Source organism: Odontomachus brunneus, unplaced genomic scaffold (genome assembly GCF_010583005.1).
Source record: "Odontomachus brunneus isolate Ranch 3 - 2012 unplaced genomic scaffold, Obru_v1 Obru_scaffold_084, whole genome shotgun sequence".
Lineage (NCBI taxonomy): Eukaryota > Metazoa > Arthropoda > Insecta > Hymenoptera > Formicidae > Odontomachus > Odontomachus brunneus.
Window position 1 is genome coordinate 606,243 of NW_022639534.1, and position 24,968 is coordinate 631,210.

The 24,968-nt window shown below is 32.4% G+C and overlaps 1 protein-coding gene and 1 long non-coding RNA gene across 3 annotated transcripts in view; one reads left to right on the forward strand and one right to left on the reverse strand.

The window, feature by feature from the left end:
* LOC116847864 (acetylcholinesterase-like) overlaps positions 1-24,968 on the forward strand; it is a 523,728-nt gene that overhangs the window by 109,763 nt on the left and 388,997 nt on the right. The window lies entirely within an intron of this gene.
* Positions 1-24,968, reverse strand: part of LOC116847872 — an 84,690-nt gene that overhangs the window by 18,724 nt on the left and 40,998 nt on the right. The window contains exon 2 of the long non-coding RNA XR_004378840.1: positions 8,597-8,669. This is a non-coding gene — a long non-coding RNA (uncharacterized LOC116847872). The remainder of the gene's footprint in view (positions 1-8,596; positions 8,670-24,968) is intronic.

Below are 24,968 nucleotides of genomic sequence, written 5' to 3' on the forward strand. Positions count from 1 at the left end.
TGATGTCGGGCGTCCTGACAACGCGCTCCTTCGAGTGGGTTTTCCTCGCCGGTGTTGCAAAACCTTCGTTGGACTTCTCCGACTCATTGTACTTTGTGATAACATCATACACAGTCGATCTCGGGTACCCGAAGAACCGAATGATTTCTGTCGCCGAGCGCCCAGCGCGAACACTTTCGATAATCGCGGCTCTTCGGTTATACTGCGCACTTGGTTTCAACATTGCAACTGTTTCGAGGTTATGATGGTTTAGTACATGCTTCAAGCTATTTGAACGCTAATCGCGACATCTACCAGTGGTATAGAACGGCGAGAATTTCAAATTGAATTTTGTCCGGATTTTGGCGCCGCACCCTGTATATTTCATCATCTTCATAGTGAAATAAGCCAACCGGGGAAACCACTTAAAAAAACGCATCAACAATAGTACCTCATGGGTGATGTGGAAATCTATTGTTAAAATTTTTATATTTATACTTTTGTTATTGTTATCGTATTATTATGAATCCATACACATATATATAGTTACAAATAAAAAATGTGTTTATTTATAAAAATAAAAATTATTGAGGAAAAAAATATTTGATAATAATTTAACAATCAATGATACGATCCTGAAGTCGAACATCTCACGCGCGATCGGCAGCCTAGCCGTCGAGCGGGGAGCGGTTGCGGGGGGAGTAATAGGCGTTATTTCTGAAATCTGCCCGAAATGTGGAAATAATTCCGGGCACTGTTCTATGCAATTAATACGGCGTAAACTTCAGAGCGTAACTTGGGCGCTTAATTATGACACCATACTAATTGGACGTAAATTATGATACTCTATGTCTACAAGTAAACAACATGAATTATGAAATGTAATCTATGTAGACAATGAGTAATCTATGAATATCATTGAAAAGAACGTGTAGCTTGTTCAAAATTAATTAAGAAAAATTTTTATTTTTATTCAATATTTAGAATCCTAATGAAAATTTATGAACGTTGTCTCCTAAACGAATTAGAGTCCACAGAATTCTCTAATTAGATCCCTATCTACACAAAGAGTTAAATTTACTAATCAGTTACATAATCAAATGAAAATTTCGTACAGTTTGTTATACCTTTTTCAAACACTATATTTATAATTAATATTCAAAATACAGCAACTACCTTATAATTTAATTAATCTTTTTTGTATATTTTAATCTAATATGCAAGGTTCTATATAATACACTGAAGAAAAGATACTTGGAAATTTATTTGTGATACAAAATTTATTTCCGTGAAATAAAGTATATTTCTGAGAAATAAAATTTGTTTCTATAAAACTAATTTTTGTCCTACAAATAAATATTCAAGAATTTTTTTCTCAGTGTACATGTTATATATATAATATCTGTATACACGAAAAACGATTGTGTATATATCACGTGAAAAATGTGTAAGCACTTCACGTAGACATAATTTTAAAATCCACGGCACAATTCTAGTAAACGTTACAGGAAAATGTTAGAATTTTCCTATAAAGTTTTCAAGTATGGCATGCCCTTAAATTAACATAACGCGGTACATAACGCGAGAGCTTAGCTGGAAAAGAGAATTTCTTTATGCGGAAAAGAACGGCTTTGATTGAAAATTACAGAGAAAGAGTCGGCCAATATCTTACTCTTCACTTTGAATGTCAATAACGGAAGAAATTTTTCGTCCAAAGGATTCTAGAGAACAGAGGAAATATATAGAAGGAACAGAAAGACCAGAGGAGCCCACGTAGCATCTCGTAGAAAAATTTCGACCAAATTGTTCATCAGATGGTTGCCTGATAGGAATTTTCATACAATGTCACGCAACTGCCAGGTCGTGAAGGATTTACCGACGCGAGATAAATTCCAAGTTACGACGCCGCCGGTTGTTTGAATATATTCCGCCTATGATGAAGCACGAAATAAGCGTTCGGTGACAGTTGGTACGAGGGAAACGCACAGTTTCATACATTTATAATCCGCTGGAAGACACGATCTTCCGTTGATCGAATCTACACGATAAAAAACAGAGACCTCGGGTTTTTACGTCAAAATATAATTCTTAGTAAATGTAATACTTTAACCTTCCATCGAGTGCAATAAGTTTAACAGACATGTTTCGTAGTTTGACTCTATTTAAGAAAGGCATCACAAAATGTTTCCTTTGTTATGTCGACTCTATTATAAAGAACAGTGTAAAAAATTTCTTTTTTCATAACAAAATAAACTTTAACGAAAACAAGATAATCAGTTTTTCCAAATGTCCTTCCATGAAATTAAAACGTTTGCAACTACAGTTCATTTGGAAAACTCTCCCGCACACCACATTATATTTGTTACTTATGTAATTATGTAAAACAGACTTTGGGCCATCGCACATGCAATGACATGGCTGCATATGCATAAAATCATAAGAATCAACGAACATCAAGTAGTAAGTCGTCATATTGATACTCGATGCTTAATATTTGATGTTCATTGATCCATATAATCTTACGCTATGCATATGCAGTTATGTTATTTCATGTGTGATAGCCCTTTGATTGTTTATGGAGACACAGAAAGAAAAATGATAGTTGTCATACATATGCTGCGCAGAAAGCAATATATATTATAGTATATACTTAAGGGGATTAGAACGGTTTTATCTTCCGAAAATTGAGTGAAATTCGAATAACGATTTTGGAAGAACGAATAAACATATATAAAATTTGTTTCTTTTTTTAGTTTTTATACATACTTTTAGGAATACAATAAGCGATAGAAGTTCAAAAAATATTAATAATTGAGTGAGATCTTGTTAAATTGAAAAAATGTTGTTTTTGCGGTTTTGCCACCATTCCGGGAAAACGAGTTGGAATTTTTTAATGCGCCAAGCATCATTTTGTAGATGAGATTTCCCTCTAGAAACTGGATTGGAGCTAAAAATCTAAAAAATTAGAGAAATAGCGGACAAAAAACCAAAAATGTCTAAAAATTTATGTTATTTATTGTTAAAACGGTATTAAAAAACTAATTTTCATATGCAAACTTCACTTTAAGCTATGCAGTACGTCTTTATCTTTAATTGAAAAAAAGATCAAGTCGATATCTTCAACCGTTCTTGAGTTATCGTGACAAAAGGTGCGAAAAATGCTGTTTTGAAAAATAAAAGGCCGACTACTTCTATTACAGACCGACCGACTGTTCTCGTCTCTTTTGTTATTCTTATATTTATTAGCCTCCACAAGTCTATAGCTTTTGTTTCCGATATTATTATTTCTAAGTTTTCGAACTGTTATTACTGTTTATCAGTTTATTTTAAATAAACAATATCTACATTTCTTACATTACATGATCGCGCGCGCTTCGTCGGTCGTGTGCCGCCTTACATTTTTCGCTTCCCTAAATTCAATTTTGTGAATATTGAGGTTCTTTTTGTGCCAAAATGTTCTTAAAGAATTGTACTAAACGATTATGTAAAAACACAAAAATCGATTTTTTGAAAATCAATATTTCAAACCATTCTAGTCTCCTGAAAACACTATATTCAAATGAACAATCATTGTTGCTTATACAGGATGTCCTAACTCGGTGTCTCTCGTAGGACGCAGAGGACTGAGAAAAAAAATCCAATACCGTTTTACAAAAATTGCAATAATGATTGAGATATTAAGGGGATGCTAAAACTAAAAACTTTAATTTTTCTACAAAGTTTACGTTATATTAATTGCGCAAAATTGCAAATGCTTTTACGCAATGAAAATACGTGCAAAAGTAAATAAGAACATTGCTCAATATGTGACGAAAATGAAAAAATTTTTTAAACGTAAAATCTCAAGCTGTCAGCGTAATATTTGCCTAATTCAAAAATTCAGTTTGTACATACTGAAAGCGTGGATGCTCCAAGAGAAATTTTGAAAAACATGTATTTTCGCATATGAATTCAAAAGCTTAAGAATCTCTGAAAAGTTTACAGAAAAATTTCTACGTGATTAGGTTTTCTGCTGAATATGGCAAAATAAAGCAACACATATTTACAGATTTATGTACAAGTATGTACATTTAAGATTTGTATATATAAGAAATACGAAAAGGATAACGTAATTGTATTAATGACGATTGTTTTCATTGTCGATATTGTTCGAGTTCATTATCGACTTCAGCATCCCCTTAATCGTAGAAGATTTGTGAATGATCGATACAGTAGATAAACTGTAGTGGCGACGTTTGCCATCGTGTGTTTATACATTAAGTTAAATTGAGCAAACAAATCTTCTACCATAAATAACCACGTAGATTTTAACTATTAATTAAAAAAAAATTGTACATATAATTTTGTGCGATAATGTACCAATCTTTTTTAATTATTAATTAAAAATCTATATAATCACGTGCAAAATGATAGAGAACTTTTTTGTTCAGTTTAACCACACGACGTCAGACGTCGTCATTATAGCTCATCTATATCGAGCGTTATCATTTACAAATCTCCTTTAATCAATATCTCGATAATTATTGCAAATATTGCAAACTTTTGTGCTTACTTCAATTCGCTCTATACCCTCATAAGAGATTGTAAAATCGAGCTAGGACACTATATAAGCGACGACATATAATTTTGTCAAAAGAATTTTTAAGTTTTGAATTTCAATATAATGTTCTAGTTTTATTTGAATATTATGATAATTTTATAAGAGGAGTATGATTATTTTAATGATAATGATATCTTCTTCCGACATTTAAAAATATTGTATTCTCAATCCAAGATTTTCAATCCAAGTGCTTTCTAATCCATGAAAAAGTTATTTTTGAATATTAACTTATTAACGCCCAAATGTGCTGAAATTTTATGTTAATTTCAGCCATTTATTTTATTACGGAAATGAAGTTTGTTGTTTATAAAGAGTATTATTTCTACTAATTTCGATCGCTCTGTCGAATAGCGTTGAGAAATTTAAAAAAAATTGCAATTTATGCAAAATTTTTGCAAAATAAAAGGTATGTTTTTAGGGCTACTTTTCGGCTATTTTCTCCATAGAAAAGTATCGCTTAGTATCGCTCGGGAAAGTGTCTAAAACATGTTCCCGACACTTTAACTTAAAAAATATGCCATGGGTATTTTTTTAACAAACATGACGGTACCAAAATAGCGGTCAATTTGAAGCGTTTAATTCGAATTTTCGTTTATATTTGGTTATCGAAATTGTTTTAGGGTCAATATTACTACAAAATTACATAGTAATTTACATAGTAATTACATAGTAAAACAATTTCGATAACCAAATATAAACGAAAATTCGAATTAAACGCTTTAAATCGACCGCTATGTTTTGATACCACCATGTTTGTTGAAAAAAATACTCATGGCATGTTTTTTAAGTTAAAGTGTCGGGAACATGTTTTAAATATTTTCCCGAGCAATACTAACACGTTTCTATGGAGAAAATAGCAAAAAAAGAAAAAATTAGCCCTAAAAACATACGTTTTTTAATTTTATTTTGCATATTTGCGATTTTTTTTAATTTTCTTAACGCTATTCGATTGAGTGATATCGAAATTGGTAGGAATGGTACTTTTTATAAACAATTTTTATAAACTTTTTATAAACAGATCTCATTTCTGTAGTAAAACAAATGACTCAAATCAACGTAAAATTTCAGCATTTGGGCGTTAATGAGTTAAGAATATATTTTCCTATGTTGAATCAAATATATTGATGCGCGTAATTTACGTCTTCGGTTAACTCTACGCAATCATTTTTTGGGATTTACATGTCAAAAATAAAGATACTTTCAAAACAGGAATGTTTTTCTTTTTCTATGTAGTCTCTCATGACAGATCAACGCATGCCTGGCACTGACATCACGTGAAAAACAATCGCACTTGTTCGAAAAAATTTCTCATATACCTGTGAAATCGGTTGCGCTAGATGAAAGGTTAAATTAACGGAGAAGGATAGAAAATAAGGGACAGAGGAGGATAAGCGGAGGGAGGGAAGGAGAGACAGAGAAAGAGAGAGAAACCGAGTATATGTCAAATAAAATACGCAGTTGCGTAAAGCAATAAGAACCAAAGTAAAAGTTTATTTCCGGGATTCCCGGGAGAGGATCATGATAAGCCGCGGGCGATGAATTCCGGTTGGTTATCCGAGCTTTAATAAATACCGCCAATCCCCGGCCATATGATGAAGCGCTAAATAAGCGCGCCGAGCAGCGAAATGGACATTTATTGCGATTCGCACGGGAAACGCAGCTTGGATACTTAGCGCTCTTCCTAAGCCGTCACTTTTACGCGCGCGCGCGCTAACTTCTTTTATAACGTAGGATATTGCGCGGTCGAGCGCTCGGAGCGAGTAACGAATAACTGTCAAGGGGTCGATAGTTGTGCGGCTTACCCTACATATCTCGACCGTCATGTTTTAATCAACCAATCAATAAATTCTCAAGCTAGTTCTCACGGCTTTAAAGTCGCGGAAGTCGCCCCGGAACACTACGAACTATCAACCGTACCGCTTGACACGTGTTGCACGTGTAGACCACCGTGAAACGACGCGGCTACGATTCTCGTGGGCCAAATTGACGAATAATAAGTCGTCCACTTTCGCACTGGCAAAAAAGTATTTGGTATTTGCGACTAGAATCGTAGTGAAAGAAATTGCGCCATGAGAATTATTCTTGTACACAAGGATAATGTAGTAAAAATTTTTTTAACAACATTTTTGTAATATTGGATTATACATAATTACGACCGAGAATGGTATTTGTTTAAAAATCCTAGACATGTTTTGCTTTTTACTACACTGAGAGAAAAGACTGGTAACGATAACAAACTGCATTTAGTTACAGCAATTCATTGAATCCTTAGTAACTAATACTAAATATGATAATAATTACCAAATATTTAATAGATCGGGAGTATGACGTAATTGCATTTACAGTAACATCAATTAAATAATTTAGTAATAGTTACTTAATGTTAAATATTTAATATAAAATATATTACAGTTATGAACAGATATTTGATAATTGTTATGAAATCGTTGTATCCCATATAATAAAAAATTAAGTAGGTACGAGTTCTATTTTGTTACCAGTATAAATATGTTTTGTTGCAGCACAACGAAAAATTCATTCATTTGCAGCTATCACATCGTTTCAATATCTATTATTACAGATAGTTGGTTGAACCTATCAAAAATTTTGTAACTATTACAAAATCGCTCAACTATTCAATAAGTTTTATTTATCAAATATACGACCAAATACCTCGTATTCTGGAAGCAAATAAATTTTACTTCTGTCAAATAAATAATTTATTTTACAGAACTAAATAATTAATAAGTATTGCCATAGCTTTGGCCCGCTATATTTACGTCTTTCATTTAGTAATAGTGACCAAATTTCGATAATATTTACTAAATTCTTCTCTCAGTGTATAAGATTATTATAATTACTTAAATGTTTTTTATATTCGGTCAATTTTTGTTAAATTTATTATTTCTATAGTAATTCATATATATTATATTTTTTATATAATTCTATATAATTCTATATATTTTCTATATAATTCAGTTTTGTATAGAATATTATAAGAAGAAATATAAATGACTTAATTTTTAATATAATATTTTTTCCGTGTAATAAGTATTATAATGATATTAATGATAATAATCTTATATGTATATTTTCAGTGCTTTTTTTGTTAGAATGACAAGACATAATTGATGATGAAAATAACCATTATTTTAATGAGATTAATCATTTTTGCTCTCAATATATATATATGTCGTCGCCTCTTATTTTTATTTTTGAAAGTAATTGTGTGCGCTCTGAGCAAAAAGAACTGTCCCAGACAACATAATGTCTAAAATTGGGACATAAGAAGTCTTAAAGATAATCTTTAAGATTCCTTAAAGACATCTATATGTAAATCGTCTGAAAGACATCTTAAAGATGATCTTTAAGACATCCTATGTTCTGATTATGTTGTCTGGGGTAACTATAATTAGATATTGAAACAATATAGTCTGGAAAACTTCTGCAGAAAATATTATTATAATGTTAGCGAGGTAATAACCAACAAATTTTTTCTAATTTGACATATTTGTACATAAAACAGAAATTTAAAAAAACTGTTGTAATAATACAATTAACTTTTAGACATATTTTAGCAATATACACATTACTTTCTTATTACAACAATGAAAAGAGCGCTATAGTTGGCGCTGGTAACGGTAATTTTAGCGATATTAGCCGTTTTTCTCAGTGTAACGAGAAAACTTGTTGATTATGCAAAAGATGTGAGTGTTTCGCGTGCACACGTAGAAATATTTCAACTCTGAAATTTTTCTCTAACTATCTAGAATCTCTGTTTGTTTCTCCCGTCTCTTTTATTATTCTCATGTACTGGACATGAGATTTCGCTCGCGCCTAAAAACGGAATACCGAGAAGATAATATTAAAATACTCGAGAGATAGATGTTCATAATTTAATATCGGAAAGGAAAAGAGAAAGGGAAGGCAGAGAAAGAGAAAGCTGTGTGGGAAAACTTCACGTTCCGTTTAAATTAAAATCAGTTACAATATCATGCAGATTGCGTCATATCTCACCTTTACTTTATGCTTCCAGTGCAGATAAACGTGCGCGTGACATTCCTATTTGTCGGATTTTAAGCGGCTAGCTCTGAAAGAATTATTCGTTTGTTATTTTTGTTAATTAATGATATTAAATCGAAATACACGGATTGGATTTCGTGTTTCATTTTCGCTTTATATTATATTTCGCTTATATTCATATTGCAGAATTCATATAGCAGTCGGTATGACAACGCAGGCAGAAAGAGAGAAAGAGAGAAAGAGAGATAAATGGAGAATGAATAAAAATTATGACAACCACATTAAAAACTTTAATTTACTCTCGCGAAGAAGCAGCTCTTTTAATTTACATTTGAGCGATTACGTGAGTTCTGTGTGTAATAATATCGGCGAGCAATTTTTCCGAGCTTTGTCGATCTTAGATGACTCTTTAAATCTATCGGTCGGATTTTAAGTTTCTCAAAAGCGTTACCGTTCTCGTGGAGTAAAGAGTACAGGCAGCTCGTACTTTATCTTGTTACTTGAACAACTTGCAACGCTTGACCATATATAAGATAAACATATAATATGTACATAGTACTAAAATTTATTGAGCTAACAATGAACGACAGAAACTTCAATAGTCTTTACTTTATACTGTTACCGATATATTTTATTTTATAGTTTATTGCATATAAAATAGGACTTCTATAATACAACGAATTTCATCTATAATTTTATATATTTAAATATAAGACAAAAGTTTAAAAAACTGTCATAATAAGATGAACATTTAAGCATATTTTAGTGAAGTATTACAACTTAGATTTTCTGATAGATAATTTTTAGGAATATTATATATTATATAGATAATTAAGAATTAATAAATAATTATATAGATATTATTAGAATATATAGATATTATATAGATAATTTAGAAATATTTAAGAATATGAAATTAATAATAAGTTGATGGAGATGTGGCAACATTGCATACACGATAAATTAGCATTAGATTTGAAATAACCTCATAATATCATTTGTATATTTTTTCTGTATTTATTATGCATCTTAATGTAACAAATATCTATATAAAAAATTAAATTAAATTAAATTATTTATCAAATGTAGTGTTTAGTACACTTCATGTTTATATTTCTTTTCTTACAATTGGCATTGACATCAAATAAACGTTTTACAACTTTTATATATTGTTACTTTAAAAATATTTGATAACTTTTAAAATAAAAATGATTACATGTTATGATATTTACGAATCTCATTAATTATATTTTTGTCATTTTGAACGATTTTATTATTAAAATATTAATTGATCAAAGAATATAGCGCTAGAATCTTTTGTGATGCTAAAGTAGATGATGAACTCCAAAAGTCGGTTACGTAGAAGCCATTATCAAAACGACATATCAGATAAACATTAACATCCTCACACTATCTTTTCTTTTCTTTGTACATATAGATTTTGCGTAAATGTGTGCTGCATTGTTTCACCATATTTAACAGAAAATCTAACCACACATATATGGAGATCTTTCTACAAACTTTTCGTATATTTTCAAGCTCTTACATTCAGTTGTACACTGAAAGAAAGATTTCGTAACAAATACTAAAATTTAATAATTGTCACTTAATTATGTGAGGCAAATAAGACATTAAAAATATGGTAATAATTAGGAAATAATTTAGTTATATAAAGTAAACATGTAGTTCTCAGAACCGAGATTTAGTTGCTTACTATATATTTAGGTCATTGAATTAGATTTTGAAGATTTAATACCAAATCTTGACAGTAAAAAATGAGATATTTGATAACTATTTTTAATGCTTGTGTTCTCGAGATGAAAGTTGTGTTTTAGATAATTTTTTATTTTATTCAAAAAATATCGTTTTATTTAAACTATCTCAAAGTCTCCGATATTGTATTTTTTACATCACCGACGCGCTTTCTTTTCACTTCATACGTGAAGTTCACATATGAAGTCCGTGGTTTCATTCGATCTCGTAGCGATCATTTCTCAGGCCGCTCACTCGACGCTTTACTTCATGATCGAACAGGAACTGGCGAGTTCTATAAGCTCTGACGATATCTTTGTATTTATAATATGTTCTCATAACTTTCAAGAAACGTGGTAGAGGAAACCGAGTCAAGTCGACTTATGTTGGCCACATGTTTGATTTATATATTTATTGTGAAAGTAAAAATGCAAAACGGATCGCAAAATGCGTTTTTAGGACATAAATATTTTTTCTATGTTCTAAAGAGAACATTTTGCTATCTCCTTGCCATTATTACTTTCACAATAAATACGTAAATAAAATGTAATACATAGCCAACATGACTCACTCTTGGGCTCGATCGGTCCTAATGCCATACTTACTAACAAACAACAGTCGATATATGACTAATATCGACAAATATCGATATAAATATAGTTAATAATCATTGTTTTAACAAGATTAATAGTTACCAAAATTTTGTAAAATGGAATTTAATGATTTTAAAAAATTTACTAAATATCTGATAATAATCATTAAATACTTAATAACAGATGTTAAATATTAGGTAACTATAATTAAAATCTTTAGCCTATTCGACTAAAAATTTTATTCAAAGTCACTTCATGTATGAACTTCACGTACGAAGTGGAAAGAAAGCGCATCTATGATGTAAAAAATATTGGAGATTTTGAGATGGTTTAAATAAAAAAAAAAATGGTGATAATTTTTGAATAAAATTTTATTAAAAACCTTTTTCGTACATCAAATCTATTATATATTTTATTATTATTATCATATTTGGTATTAATTAATTGCCAAATATTTACTTAAATTTTGTAACTGAATATATTTGATAAGAATTATAGTTTCAGTGTAAAAGTATAGCAATGTTTCTTAAATTTTCTGAGGTGGAGCAAATGCACGTTTCGCTGCAAATGCAGCAAAAACTGCAGAATTTTTGTATCAGACATGTATTTACGTTAAGCAGCTCGAGATGTCAATTTTGAAATTTTTTATCGTTTTCATCGTATGAGGTCCGTCCGGAAAGTCTTCGATCAATATATATCTGTACCTGAGTTTGCTTTTGTAGAAAAGGAGTATTCTTCATTTAGAGGGAACCTTTATGAATGTCTCTGTCAAAACGGCACGGCCTTGTAGCTCTTCAGTCGACAACGGTATGCAGTTGTGTAAATGTCCAAAACCGTGAATGTCGCATTTCTACTTTTTCTACAATCACCGAGCGCGTTGAGCAACGAATTTGTATAAAATTTTGCCAGAAACTTGGCCATTCGGAAACGATCAGTATGATTCGTTTGATCCTGAGACAAAAGCCCAATCTTCTCAGTGGATGACATCAGAAAAACAACAACTGAAGAAAGCGCGTTGAAATCAGAGCAATTCTTTTTCGACTACGTAGGTATTATTCATGAAAATGCTTCATGAAGTCAAACGGTGAACAAAGAGTAACTAACTACAAGTTCTGAAAAGATTACAAGATGCAGTGAGAAGGAAACAACTTCATTTATAAAAAAGCGCTTATTAGTTGCTTCACCACGATAACACATCTGTCCATTCATCCCACATTATCCAGAACTTTTTGACGAAACACGGCATATCCCAGGTTCGTTAGCCTCCGTGCAGTCTTGATACGTGAGACTTCTAGCTATTAACGAAATTAAAAAACCTTTTGAAAGGAAAGAGATTTGACGATGTGGAGGACATAGAACGGAATGCGACGAGGCAGCTGTTGGGCATTCCAAAAGCTGAGTTTCAGGATTGCTTCACAAAGTAGGAGCAGCGCTGGGGGAAGGCTATGGCTTCCAAAGTAGAGTACTTTGAAGGAGACATAATCACCATTGATTCAGAGTAGCTCTTTCTCTTCATATAGCGTAAGATCGGATATTTTCCGGACAGATCTCGTAGGAAGGTAGGATGAAAAGTTCCGGGCCTCACATATAGATAACTCTACTATGTTCAATATTTTAATAGTGTTGCATGATTTCATTCTTCATATGCTTATATTCGAAGATTCAAGTCAATAAATTGTTCAGTATTGGCTTGATGGCTCGCCAAAGTAAACGCCTCAAGCATTGTTTGTAAAAATGGAAAAAGTGGAAATTCGTGCCGTGTTTAAGCTAAAATCAATGAATTAAAGTTCGAATTGCTTGCCCACTCACCATACTCGTCAGATTTAGCCCCAAGCGACTTCTATCTCTTTCCCAATCTCTAAAAATAACTCGGTGGGAAAAATTTGTGAACGACAATGAAGTCAGCGATGCTGTAAATAGCTATTTTGAGGTCGATTTGTCAATAGCTTGACAAATCGACCTATCAGTCTGGTATAACCGCTTTAGAATATTGTTATATTCGGGAAAAGTATCACACTAAATGGAGATTATGTTGAGAAATAAATGAAAATCAATCCAAAAAAATTTGGTTTTCTTATTCAGGCGCGGAACTTTTCATTCTACCCTCGTATATTAGACAATGTCGCAATCCATTTTTGCACATACTTTCATTGTATATAAGCATTTGTAATTCCGCGCAATCAATACAACGTAAAATTTGTAGAAAAACGTCACTATTTTGTCGATAAAGTCTTCAAATATGACATCCCGTTAATTCTGAATTCATGAATTCTAACAGTGAGATTTAAAACGGCACATAAGGAGCAAGCACGGATGTCTTAGTGCTATTAAATACTAATATTACTTTTTAATATTAATATGATTGTGGGAGGATAAAATTGTCCAGTATGTTAAACGCACGTATCGAAATTTTTTCTTCGATTATCGTACGCGGAGAATCAACCTTCCATACTTAGACCGATCCTTGAGTCCCAATTTTTATATATATATTTTTTTATTAAAGTCCCAAACCCCATTAAAACCGATGATTCAAATAGATTCATTATATATGTTGCGAAAAAACTGCCTCCGCCAGGACTCGAACCTGGAACCTCCCCACTTTCCGGGCGGGACGCCTTTCCATTCGGCCACCGAGACTTCGACAGTAATCTCGCAATACAATGTTTATAAAGTCTCTAGATGTAAGTTGAGAGAGAAAGAACGAAAGAGTCGATCTCGTAAGAGATGTTATTATACGAGAGAGAGATAGCATATTCTTCCTGCCAACTCTGAGAGAAGAATTTAGTAAATATTATCAAAATTTGGTTACTATTACTAAATGATACACGTAAATATAGCGGGCCAAAGCTATGGCAACACTTATTAATTAATTTAGTTCTGTAAAATAAATTATTTATTTGACTGAAGTAAAATTTATTTGCTTCCAGAATATATTTGGTAAATAAAACTTATTGAATAGTTGAGCAAAATAAGCGATTTTGTAATAGTTATAAAATTTTTGATAGGTTCAACCAACTATCTGTAATAATAGATATTGAAACGATGTAATAGCTGCAAATGAATGAATTTTTCGTTGTGCTGCAACAAAACATATTTATACTGGTAACAAAATAGAACTCGTACCTACTTAATTTTTTATTATATGAGATATAACGATTTCATAACAATTATCAAATATCTGTTCATAACTGTAATATATTTTTTTTATTAAATATTTAACTATTATATTTTTTAAGTAACTATTACTAAATTATTTAATTGATGTTACTGTGAATGCAATTACGTCATACTCCCGATCTATTAAATATTTGGTAATTACTATCATATTTAGTATTAGTTACTAAGGATTCAATAAATTTCTGTAACTAAATGCAGTTTGTTATAGTTACCAGTCTTTTCTCTCAGTGAATGCTTAAGATAAACCGAAATAATAGAAAACCCACAATCATATTAAAAAGTAATATTAGTATTTAATAATACTAAGCATCCGTGTTTGCTCTTTATGTGCCGTTTCAAATCTCACTGTTAGTTAATCTATTCGAAGAGCTTTCTATTATTTCGATTCATGAATTCTATCGCCGGCACTCTCGCGTTCCTTTTCAGCGCGTGATTCAGTTAAATGACTACGTCGCATTAGTCCCGGGCGAGCAAATGAAGACGGCGACATTGTTATCACACGAATCATTAGCAACAATGTTACGTAATGACATCCCGACGATCGAGTTTGTCGGCCCGACCTCGGTCGGTGCGGGCATGAATCGCCAGGAAGAGAAAGAGCAGCCGAGAGGTAGAGAAAGGGGGAGAGCGAGAGAGGAAAGAGTAGAGAGATAGACTTATTCATTATTACTATTTCTAATGTAACGACAACTTTTCGATTCAGTGTCATACTTCCCGTACTTCCACCTAGTTGTTTTCTCGCCGTTAGACCACTCGCTCGAAACTTCTGTTACACACGTGTGGCAAGTGGTAAAGACACTCCGGCGAGAGGGAGAAACGACGACGGTCGATTTATTATGTACAACGTGAGTCATACCTCTGATCGATACTCGCTCTGTCGGTGCATTCCAGTTGTTACATTGTATGGAGAGCCTTAGTGTCTTTTCAACTATGTAATACCCTTTTAAGGTATTCTCCGCGATTCGACCGGAAGCCGTGCTCCACTAACTTGGTCGCGCGGGACGGGGGCGACGCTCCTTCGCGCACGTCGGCGATTCCGACGTGTCGCCCTCTAGGTCGCGTCGCAAAGTCATTCGAGATAAATCATATGTGTTGTCTCTTTCTTTTTTTTATTCATGCACTCTTTCGTTCGAGCTTCGAGGAGTACGCAACGACCGTTTAAATCAAATGCGACGGGATCGATCGACTCTTATCGTTTGAACGAAAGGCGGACACCGGTGGTGTAAATGCAACTAGTGTGCGAACGTTACATCCCGCCGGGCCGTTATAAATTTCCACGCGACGCACTGATTCGTCTCATCGCGATTAGTGAAACTGCAGCACCTTTATCCGCGGTGAATTAATAATTAAAAATTTTGTTATTAATTCTCTGTCCTTTTCCTCTCGTGGGGAGTCTATTAAAGATTTGGTCTTTAGCCCTTTGAGTATCGGCGCAAGACATATTAACGACTCATAATATCTCTGAAAATTAAAACGTTTCAATTGATTTGTCTATGACGCTCACAGGAGAAAGCTTTAGAACTATCTAGTAATAATTTACTTATCTTGAAAATAAAAAGACAACTAAATTCGTGAGAATTTCAGTTATTTTTATTTTTAATATAAGCAAATTATTAGATAGTTCCAAAGTTTCTCTCATAAGCAAATGGTTAATCTAACAAGATTAACCCTTTGAGCCCTGCATTTTATTTAAAACATTTTGTATAATTTTAAATAGAGTGATATCAGATAAATAGCGTCTCAAAAGTTTCATTTGAGAAATAGCTTTACAGTGGCAGAAATTAAAAGAATTTATTAAAAACTTAAAAATTGTTGGAAATTGTCTTTATTTTTAAAATAAATCAATTATTATTAGGTTCAAATTTTTAATTTTTAATTTTTTAATAAATGCTTTTAATTTCTCCTGCTGAGAAGCTACTTTTTAGATTAAACTTTTGAGACTATTTACAGCTACCTGATATCACATAATACTAAATAATACAATTAATACTAAATTTTTAAAATAAAAACCGAGCTCTCAAAGGGTTAATCTTGTTAAATTAACCCTTTAACTCTTTGTTCATAAAAGCGCTTTTGTAATTATCTAATAATAATCGATTTATCTTAAAAAATGACAATTTCCAGCAATTTTTAATTTTATAATAAATTATTTTCATTTTTTTTCTCCTCTTGTGAAGTCATTGTTTTAAAGTAAACTTTTGAGACGTTATTTATAGTTATTTGATGTCTCTCTATTTAAATTTATACTAAATTTTTTAAATAAAAATCAAAGTTTTAAGAGTTAATCATGTTAAATCAATTCTTTGCTCATAAGAGCGATTTTGGAACTGTCTAATAGTTTGCTTATCTTGAAAATTAAAATATATAGATTTCCATCAATTTTTAATTTTCTTAATTTCTTCTACCGAAATCATTCCTCAGATGAAACTTTGGAGACTTTTATATTTATCTGATAGTCTTCTATTAAAGTAACGCTAAACGTTAAATATAGGAAACCAAGATTCAAAGGGTTCATCCAGTCACATAAATCTTAATTTTGTCGCCCCAAAGGTTCCTCTTTTGGGATCATATCGTTTCCGAAGCAGGGAAAAGAAACCCTCGCTCCCTGATAATGTAGTTTTTCTACTATTGCTGCGATGCAATTTCGTAGGATAAATGGATGCACCATGCCGTTGTGACACGCTGTATGTCAGAACTGGTTCGCTATAACTCACAGATCAGGCAGAAACGGGAAGAAACGGAAGCTAACGCGCGGCTTTTTCGATGTTTCGCCATCTCGACGAGAGATGATGCGAGATTGTCGAGATGCGTGTGTTCTTTTCGTGACGTGCGAACAAGACTTGGCAATTTTATACGCACGTCGTGCTATCGTTTCAACATTTTGACGACCGTATTTACCGCGGAAAAATTTTTTCGACAATTCGCTCAGACCGTATCTAAAGTGACGAACAGCCTTATTGTTCGTAAATCTTTAAATTTACCTCTGCATATCTCCTATAATATTATAATTATAAAAAATTCGATTCCTACAAAATTTCCTTATTTTTCTCAATACTTTGTCATTTCGTGTATAAATAATAAAAAATATCTAGTTTTTTTTTTAAATAACTAACTTCATATATATATCTTTCCCGTGCTTTTTCCACTATCCATCTCCATATACTGAGAGAAAGAATATCTAAAGAATAAAAAATATTTATTCGGTATGCACGCTCTCTTTCTCTCTCTCTCCCTCTCTCCCTCTCTCCCTCCACCTCTCTCCCCTCCCCCTCTCCCCCTCTCTCTCTGATACGTATTAACTATATATTTACTTAAATCTAAATTCCTTTATTTAAGTGGAATAAACACTTAGCCGCTTGCTTTTATGAAAGGTAGCTGTTTTAAGGAATTGTATATTTTTCCATTTAAAACAAATATTTTCTCAATGTAAAAGTATGTATATTAGTACAAGTAAATATATTACTAGTATTCACCGAATAAATATGTTATATTTTTTCACACAGTGTCGATCCATGTCGATTAACTTCAACGATTAATAAGTACTAGTAATGCCAACTACTTGACACCTTGTGGCTCTTTGTGACGTCTTGATCCTTGTGATTTGTAATATAATATACTTATAATCTTTATATCGTTAAAAAAAATTGTGTAATGCCATATTTACAGCCAAACGTTTGAAACAACGCAACAGTTGATATGCGATAGATATGAATAGAATATACAGAGTGTCCGGTAACTAACGACCAAGCTGCAGTGTACAAATATTATAGAACACATTAATCTAAACGAAAAAGTTTTCTACTATTTCTCAAACTACCGCGTAAAATTTTGAGTTGTTAATGAGAGAAGATTGGTGAATAATCATGCGTCATACAATAAATGAGCTGCAATGGTGACATCTACTGCCGTGTGCTCGTATATTAGGTCAACCTGAACAAAATAGTCACCGACCATTTTGCACATAACCACATAAATTATTAATAATTAATTAATGAAGTAAATTATCGCACACAGTCATACATAAATCTTCCTTAATAGCTAAAAATCCATGTGATTATTTGCAAAATTGCAAAAGACTTTTTCGCAACTTAAACAATTAATTAACGCGCATTGGGAGTATTAAATATATAGGGACGTATTTAGGAATCACAAAATATTTGGGTTTTCAGGGTCGGTTTGTTAGTAGAAGATGTGATTCATCGCGTACGTTGAAAGACCGGAAAAGCATTCGACGCGTGCGTTTAACGCTATAAACATTATTATCCTCTGCATTTTCATTTGCACGAATATCTAGCATTTGCCTCTTATTAGCATTATTTCCCTCTTAATTTACTTTTCAGTTTTAATTTACTAGTTCAGTTTGAATATACAAGCATACGACAAATGTCGCCATCACATCTACGATATTGCATGACTATTCACCGATTTTCTTTTATTAATAACTCAACATTTTATATGATTGTTTGAAAAATGGTAGAGGACATTTTTGTTCAGATTTATGCGTTCTACTTACACACCGCGTCTCCGTCGCACAGTTCGCTATATTCTTCTCAATATTCAACATCTAAAAAACGACCAATTATGATAAAAAATATGTAAGAAGAAAAATTTTGTAAAGCTTGAAAAATTTATTTAATAGTAATAATAGTTTGACCTTTGGTTCCTTAAGATCATATGAAAATAAATTGAATTTTTTAAATGACAATAACTATTTTATATCGTTGATTCTTGTAAATGACATCAAGATCTTTTCTCTCTTTTCTATCTCTTTTCAAGATATACTTCTTACACAAGTCCATATAACAATAACAACATATTATAACGTTTATTTATGTCCGTGTCAACAGAAAAGTAGCAAATTATTTGGTTACCCTGGGAACGTACATTACGTTTAAAAAGTACTCGGAATTTGTTATTTAAAAGATGCACGTTGAATGTTTGAAAAAAACTTTGTGTATGTGTAAGTTGACACCATTGTCCTTGAACGTCATATAAAGTTTGAGCACGATCTGTCTATTAGTTTGTTTATGGCAGCTGTTTTTATTAGTCTATCACAAGTGCTTTTTGCAATTTTTACAATAGATAAATCTATCGAGTAAAGAATTTATCTTAAATCTTGTGTTGCTAACGAAATTTCATGTGCTGATTCGTTGAAAATGTTACAAAAAACCTTTGGTGAATCGTGCCTGTCGAAAACAATCTTCGGAATGGCGCATGAAAAATGAACCAAAACCGAAAAATCACATCAAATTCGCTCAAAAATCAGAGTCTTGCTCATTGCTTTCTTCAATTATCGTGCATTCAGAATTTCTTCCGGGAAGCCAAGCAGTTAATGAAGAGTATTATCTAGACGTTATAAATGCGTGAGAATATTCGTCGGAAAAGACCAGATTTGTAGAAAGACAATTCATGATTTTTGCATCACGATAATGCTCCATCGCACGCATCGATTGTCATACGGGAATTTTCAACGAAAAACTCAACGAACGTAATTCCGCAAACACCGTATTCACCTGACATGGCTCTCTGTGACTTTTTTCTGTTTCCTAAACTCCAATTGCCACTCCGAGGAAAGCGTTTTGAATCGATTGATGCCATAAAAGAAAATTCGCGACAAGAGCTGAAGGCAATACCAATTTCAGCGTACGAAAGTGCTCTGAGAACTGAGTCAAACGCTGGCACCAGTGCATTACAAATGGAGAGTACTTTGAAGAAGATAAAATAAATATTACTGAATAAACAATTACTTTGCGTTTTATTTTACAATTCCAGATACTTTTTGAACGTAATATCATCTTACAGCAAAATTATCAGCATAATAACTAACTTACAGTGTGTATTCTTCCGAAATTACTCGAGTTTAAGTAGTTCTAATAAGTTTCAAAAACTATACGTTGACTTAAATGTGAAAATTTGATTCAGATGGAAAGTTCAAAGAGATATTGTTTAAAAATTGTTATTTATTAAAATAAACAAATTTTAATCGTATATCCTACAAGTTAGAAAAATTATATTTTCAATAACAGTAGCCTTTTTTTGCATTGCATTCTTGTTTAATTTGAAATATTTCTTGAAACAAAGCAAAAATATATAATACACATAAGAGGAGTGGTAATATATTTATTTTCACGTTTCCGTGCAAATACAAAATAAATGTGTATATAATTTCAAACTACAGTATGAAAATTCAGTTTATATATAATTTAAAAAATATATTCTATTCTCTTTATTGTACTAGTCGCAATTTAGAATTTTGAAAGTCTCCTGCTGTACACCGTCAGTTACCAGACACCCTGTATATCTACCAATGACGCGGAGATTGCTCTTGGATTTTAGCCAAATATCATAATGATGCAGTCCAGGCAATAAGTTTCAGCAACACGTATTTGGAAAAGCAACACGTATTATGAAGCTATAGTATTTACTCGACCGATTAACATGGCTCAATCCGACGAATCCAAGATTGTATTTTGTCACTATAGTAAACTCAACGCAAGCAAATCATAATACTAAATTCGAAGAAACCTTTTCCTCTGTGCGTATTTGTCTATCGACAAATATTCTTTTATAGGGCGACAATCGCTGGCAGAGAGAAATCATGACGATGTCACGCGTGGGTGGCATCAGAGGTCGTGAAATCAAAGTGATAAAAATCCGCACGACTCGATTCGAGCGAGTGTACGCGCGCAAATCGCTACATTTCACATCGTTAATTTCCTCCATGCTCTTAAACGCGCCGGCAGGCCAGAATCGGCGCTCGCTTAAATCATCGATCTAATCGCGTCCGCGCGGCACCATGGTATCCTGTAATTACCGCGATATTATCTTTTCTAAATCGCCGTGCATAATGGCGCTGAACATCGTATAGTATAATACCGATAACTATCTCGCCCCCGCCACGATAACGGTGTGCTGTTATCGACAGGCCTCGATACGTTTAAGCGCCGCATCCGTATGCAAGATTCTCACCCTAAATTTTATTATGTCACGCGAGTCCCGTATCTTTTGATGGCGGTTTAAAGAATACGTCTCAATGTACCACGGAGTGGAAACGTGAGTGGCAAATCAAACGCGAGCCACTACGTGCCTCGAACGTAGATGCAACTTTCCGAATAACGGTGGGGATAATGCTGTTCATGACGTTTTACTTGTGTACGATATATACAGGATGTCTGACATAATACGTGTACTCGCTCGTGTGCAGACAAAACTCGTCGAATTGAACAGTCCTACATCATTTTGCAAATAATCACGATAGTGAGATATTAATTAAAGAAAGTTAGTAAATGAATATATGTGATTTGGTGGAATGTGGTGATGACGTTGATAACACTGTTCGGCAAAAATCGAAACTTTTTTCGTGACACGAGTGCGAATAGTCATTTCCGATGTATTTTTGAATCCGTCGTCTAAATTTGGCTATTACGTCACAATTTTGAGAAAAATGACGTCAAAGAGGCCAGAATGACGATTTTGAGAGTTTTCGTGGCGCTGTAGCGCAAACAGTAAATTTGTTTTCTACATTTCGTTAATGCCACGCAAAAGTATTAACTTTTAATTTGAAAATACTTCTCGTCTCCCAACGATTTTTTGTTTTCAACATATGGCTAATCAGAAACAATCGTCGGCATCAATATTACTGGGCAGAACAATTTTTTTTGCAAGAAGGCGAATAGTCATGTTTGATATATTTTTGCCTGCTGAACACGAATCCGTCGTCCAAATTTGGCTATCACATCACAATTGTGAGAAAAATGGAATAAGATACAAGATAAGAAGATTCCCGCACTCGGCATTTTGGCTTCTTTGACACCATTTTTCTCAAAATTGTGACATGATAGCCAAATTTGGACGACGGATTCGTGTTCAGTAGGCAAAAATATATTGGAAATGACTATTCGCCTTTTTGCAAAAAAAATTATATCTAATTTGCCATATGTTGAAAACAAAAAATCGTTGGGAAACGAGACCAGATGCACTTTCAAGCTAAAAGTTGATACTTTTGCGTGGCATTAACGAAATGTAGAAAACAAATTTACTTTTTGCGCTATAGCGAAAACATTCAAAATCGTCATTTTTTACCTCTTTGACGCCATTTTTTCTCAAAATTGTAATGTGATAGCCAAATTTGGACGATGGATTCGTATTCAGTAGGCAAAAATACATCGAAAATGACTATTCGTATTTGTGTCACAAAAATTTGTCGAACAATGTAATCTTTTGGTAAGAACAGGCGTGAAGCTGTGGAGGCGTACAATTCACCATATCTCGTGCACCTATTCGTTAATTTTCTTTATTATATCCCAATAATTAGTCTGGTCTACAAAGAACTTCTTTTTGTCACGTAGATGAAATTGTGTGATCCATGTAGTATTTTTTACGCTGGATTAAGAAATGAAAATAGATTTTTTTAATCACCAGGTTGTTTTTCCAGTGATATTATTTTTAAATTTTTTAAAAATTTATTTTTTTATTTTTTTAAACAGACATGGTTTACCGAATTTAAAATGTAGAAGTTAATAATTTTTGGCTGTGATATGATCTGCAGCATGTCTTTTAAGAATAAAAAATATATATCAAATTATATCATATCTTGTATTCCAATTGAAAAAAAAAATCGTTAGTTTTAGTGAATTCTTATGAATGAATATATTGTTGAAATAGAGGAACTTTTTATGGAAGATACTTTTATGCTGATAAATGCTTCAATATAAAAAAAAGTATAGAATTAAAAATTGAACTGCGAATTGCGTGGAGGCAATATCTCGTATATACACTATATTAAATTTTAAATGACCGAAAAACCGCCACGAAAAACCGTGAATATTGGAGAAATCCTCACTTTATTTTCGTCATTTTATGCATCAATCCATTAACGCCCAAATATGCTGAAATTTTACGTTGATTTGAGCCATTTATTTTACTACGGAAATGAGGTCTGTTGTTTATACAGAGTGCCATTTCTACCAATTTCGATGTCGTTCTATCGAATAGCGTTGAGAATATTTAAAAAAAATCGTAATTTATGCAAAATTTTTGCAAAATAAAATAAAAAACACATGTTCTTAGGGCTAATTTTTTCTTTCTCCGCTAATTTCTCCATAAAAACGTGTTAGCATCGAGAAAGTGTCTAAAACCTGTTCCCGACATTTTAACTTAAAAAATGTGCCATGAGTATTTTTTTCAACAAACGTGGTGGTACCAAAATAGCGGTCGATTTGAAGCGTTCAATTCGAATTTTTGTTTATATTTGGTTATCAAAATTGTTTTACTATGTAATTACTCTGTAAATTATTATGTAAGTTTTTAATAATATTGACCCTAAAACAATTTCGATAACCAAATATAAACCAAATATATATTCGAATTAAACGCTTCAAATTGACCGTCATTTTGCTACCACTATGTTTGTTGAAAAAAATACCCATGGCATATTTTTTAAGTTAAAGTGTCGGGAACATGTTTTAAACACTTTTCCGAGCGATACTAACATGTTTCTATGGAGAAAATAGCGAAAGAAGGAAAATTTAGCCCTAAAAACATGTGTTTTTTATTTTATTTTGCAAAAATTTTTCATAAATTGCGATTTTTTTTTAAATTTTCTCAACGCTATTCAATACAGCAACATCGATATTGGTAGGAATGGTACTCTTTATAAACAACAGACCTCATTTCCGTAGTAAAATAAATAGCTCAAATCAATGTAAAATTTCAGCACATTTTGGCATTAATGAGTTAAAATACATAAAAGACACATAAGAAATTCCACATGACCTATTAACCAGTGTAATTCTTATCGTAATTACTTGCAAAATGACAAAAGCTCTTTTGTTCAATACGATGAGTTCTATCTGCACTCTAATGGATGTACACGTTGTGTCAGACATTCTGTACATGTGAGTATATATGTGCACGTATGTACGTACACGCGACATACATCAGATACGTTCGTCACGACTTGTCCTTTCAAAAACACACGCTTCTCACACGAACGGCATTTCGTGCGAAGACGGCGAGACCGCCATTTCTTCTAAAAAGATATTAATGTTTGAAGTTTGTGAGAAGCCAGCACGCCATCGAGAAATACGTAATTATATGAAATAACGAAACTTTGTTGAATTCGCAACTGCCTCGAGAAGAATGAATTTCAGTTTGAAGATTTTCCTTTGAAGATTATCGTAATACAGATGTTAAATGCATATCGGCAGTATCTGTCATGAACAACGGGCTCGCTTTTGTAATACGAGGACGCCTCGTGTGATATCAACTTCGTTATAAAGTCGATATATAATCTTCGATATTACATCTCGTTTCGCGTAATTATCATATAACGATTTATTGGGTTATATATATAAGTAAAGTAATAAATAACTGTGTCGCACTTACTCTTTTATAAATTTATTCTTGTCTGCGGAATATTGTATAACAAAGAATAATCCAATATAACCGCTCGTCGTTATTAATAATGAGTCGTGTGTCCAATTAAAAAGACAGCTATCGATTCTTTCTGCGGATGTTCGGAAAAACTAAATAAAGTAAAAGTGCTAATACCTTGATACGTATTTAACTCTCAACATTCTTACTTTTTGGCTTTTAAATACGAGTATTTAAACTTTCAACATAGAGTATGCACAAATACACAATGAATATGTATTATATATATAATGTATTATGTATATATATATATACATAATACATAACAGGAATATACAGAATTAGATATGTATCAAAGTATTGGTATTTGCACCTTACCCGTTATAAACTATTTATAATTAAAATATTCTTCAGAAATTATTATTATATATATATATATATATATATATATATATATATATATATATATA